Here is a 2,575-nt window from a genome sequence, read left to right on the forward strand (position 1 = left end):
ACCTTGACAATTCTCCTAGGTTTGATTGTGAAATTGGTATATCCTGTTGTTTGCCATTGTCTACTGGGAATGGCTAGGTGATGGAATCACTTCCAGTTCTCACAACTCTCATCCATTAAGAATTAGGTCAATGGAAGTTCAGATTTGGTTTTATTGAGATATCTTCCAACTGATAAGATAGGACTCTAATTCCAGTTGTGTCCTTGAATCAAGCATAGATCTCCCTGATTGTTATAAGTGGATCCTTGGAAACCCTAGTTCCCACCTTTAAATTTACAAGTTTCTAATTAAATTCCTCACAATTACTTCCTTTAATTTTCAATTTTAATTCACATTTTCTTTTAGTTCTACTTCTAGTTACTTTTAGAATACACACGAGATTAGTCCCTATGGATTCGACCTCGGTCTCACCGAGATTATTACTGCATAGCGACCCTACACTTGGGGTTGTGAACACAAATATTGTAGACAACTTCCTTAGCCTTATCCTTCTTAAGTTCCATGGCCTCGAGTTTCCTTGTGAGGCTGGCCACTTTAGCATTTAGACCGTCTTTCTCTTTCAAAAGATATATTCCTCCCTTCTCCTTTGATTGAGTAGGTTTAGAAATGGGGTTAGGCCTTGGGGAGATGTTCCATGATTGTGCGATTTTAGCAAGTTTGTCAAAGTAATCTCACACATCATTGACATCTTTGTTCATGAATTCCCCATTGCACATCATCTCGACAAACTGACACATGGAAGATGTCGGTCCTTCATGGAAGAAACTTGTTATGTACCACATTTCAAAACCATATTGTGAGCATGAACTAATAAGATCCATGAACCACTCCCAACATTGAAAGAATGTTTCATCTTCCTTTTGGGTGAAGTTCATGATCGACTTTCTGATGGTGTTCGTTTTATGGTATGGGAAGAATTTCTTTATGAACTCCCTTGTCATGGCGTTTCATCTGCCAATAGATCGTGACGTAGTGAGTGCAACAACGTCTTAGCCTTTTCTTTTAGGGAGAAAGGAAAGGGTTTCAGCTTGATCGTGTCCTCAGACACATTAGGAAAGTATAAGGTGGCTATGATCTCATCAAACTCTTTCATGTGTAGATATGGACTTTCATATTCAAGTCCATGGAACTTTGGAAGGAGTTGGATTACCCCTGGCTTAATATCCACATTCCCTATATTTTCTGGAAAAATCATACAGGAAGGAGTTGGATTACCCCTGGCTATCAAAATTTGACATTATAAAAGCTCTAGATCTTTTAAGTCAAGGAAATTAATCCAAAAGAAAAAATGAGCAACTTAGCTTTGATACCACTTGAAAAGACAAGCTTAACAGTCCTAGAGGGAGGTGAATAGGACTATGCGAAATAAAAAAATTAAAGCGCAGAAATAATAAATAAATTTGAAATCTCAATTGCACTAATATTGAAAAATTGATTCAAACTAGTTCATAGGACAACCTACACCCAAAACAAAGTTTAGGTAGGACAACCTTATTTCACGAATGTTTGTAAGAATTAAGATCTCAAACCAATTAAGAGAAAATAAAGCTATCTATTACAAACTTCACCACTTTTGCATAAATGAAATAACAAACATTCTTCACAAATGCAAAAAGTAAACATTCACCACAAACACCAAGAATTATAGTGGTTCGGTGTATACAACAATTGCTCTCAAATAGCCACACCTACTCCACTCCCAATAATCACTATCCACATGATATTGGCTTTTACTATAAACAAGATTTTCTAGAGTCACCTTAAAACATGATACAGTTGTGATTTTAAATGGCTATCACAAATAAAAAAACCCCTCTCTGAGAATTTTTTGGCTATCTCAGATAAACCAATAAATGAGATTTTCTGACTATCTCAATAAAACCAAAATATAAAAGATAAAATATACTTATCTTCACGTTTAAAGACGTATCAGTCGATGTAGCCGTAGAACTACTTCTCTTGTCGTAGATTGTTCAATGTTCAGTCACATAGACAAGGGTTCAAGGGTTCAATGTTCTAAATTGATTTTAAATATATTCAAACTAAAGGCTACTTGTTTGAATTCCTCAAGATCTCTAAGAAGAGTATCTACTCTCTTTATAAAATGAAATTCAAAGAATAAGAGATCTAGGAATTAAAACAAATAAGTTATTTAAAAATATATAAATACTGTGCAATAGCTTGAGTATAATAGGGGCTTCTGTCTCTCTTGATGATGGATTTGATGTACTTGAATTGTATTTTCAGATTGAGAGAAGGCCTTTATTTATAGGTAGAAAAGTTGTTACTTCGACTCATTTAAGATATTCTTCGACTCGTCTAAGAACCGGATTTCATTCCAACAAATTTTCAAATTTGAGCGCGATCAGATAAAATAGAACTTCGACTGGTTGAAGGCCCTGCTCGACTAGTCGAGGGCCCTGTTCAACTGGTCGAGCATGGTCTTCGACTGGTCAAGGGTGCCAAAATTTAGTTGTTAGACTTCAAGTCGAGCAACCCTCGACTGGTTGAAGGCCCCTCTTCGACCGGTTAAGCAGTTTGCTCAACTAGTCGAATAAGTAGTTAGACTTCAAGT

At 36.1% G+C, this 2,575-nt stretch overlaps 1 non-coding gene across 1 annotated transcript; it reads left to right on the forward strand.

Moving 5' to 3' along the window:
• The first annotated feature begins 786 nt into the window (after positions 1-786).
• Positions 787-893, forward strand: LOC131247689 (small nucleolar RNA R71). The gene has a single exon (XR_009171961.1). It is a non-coding gene; the product is annotated as a small nucleolar RNA R71 (small nucleolar RNA).
• The last annotated feature ends 1,682 nt before the right edge of the window (positions 894-2,575 follow it).

Source organism: Magnolia sinica, chromosome 5 (genome assembly GCF_029962835.1).
Source record: "Magnolia sinica isolate HGM2019 chromosome 5, MsV1, whole genome shotgun sequence".
NCBI lineage: Eukaryota > Viridiplantae > Streptophyta > Magnoliopsida > Magnoliales > Magnoliaceae > Magnolia > Magnolia sinica.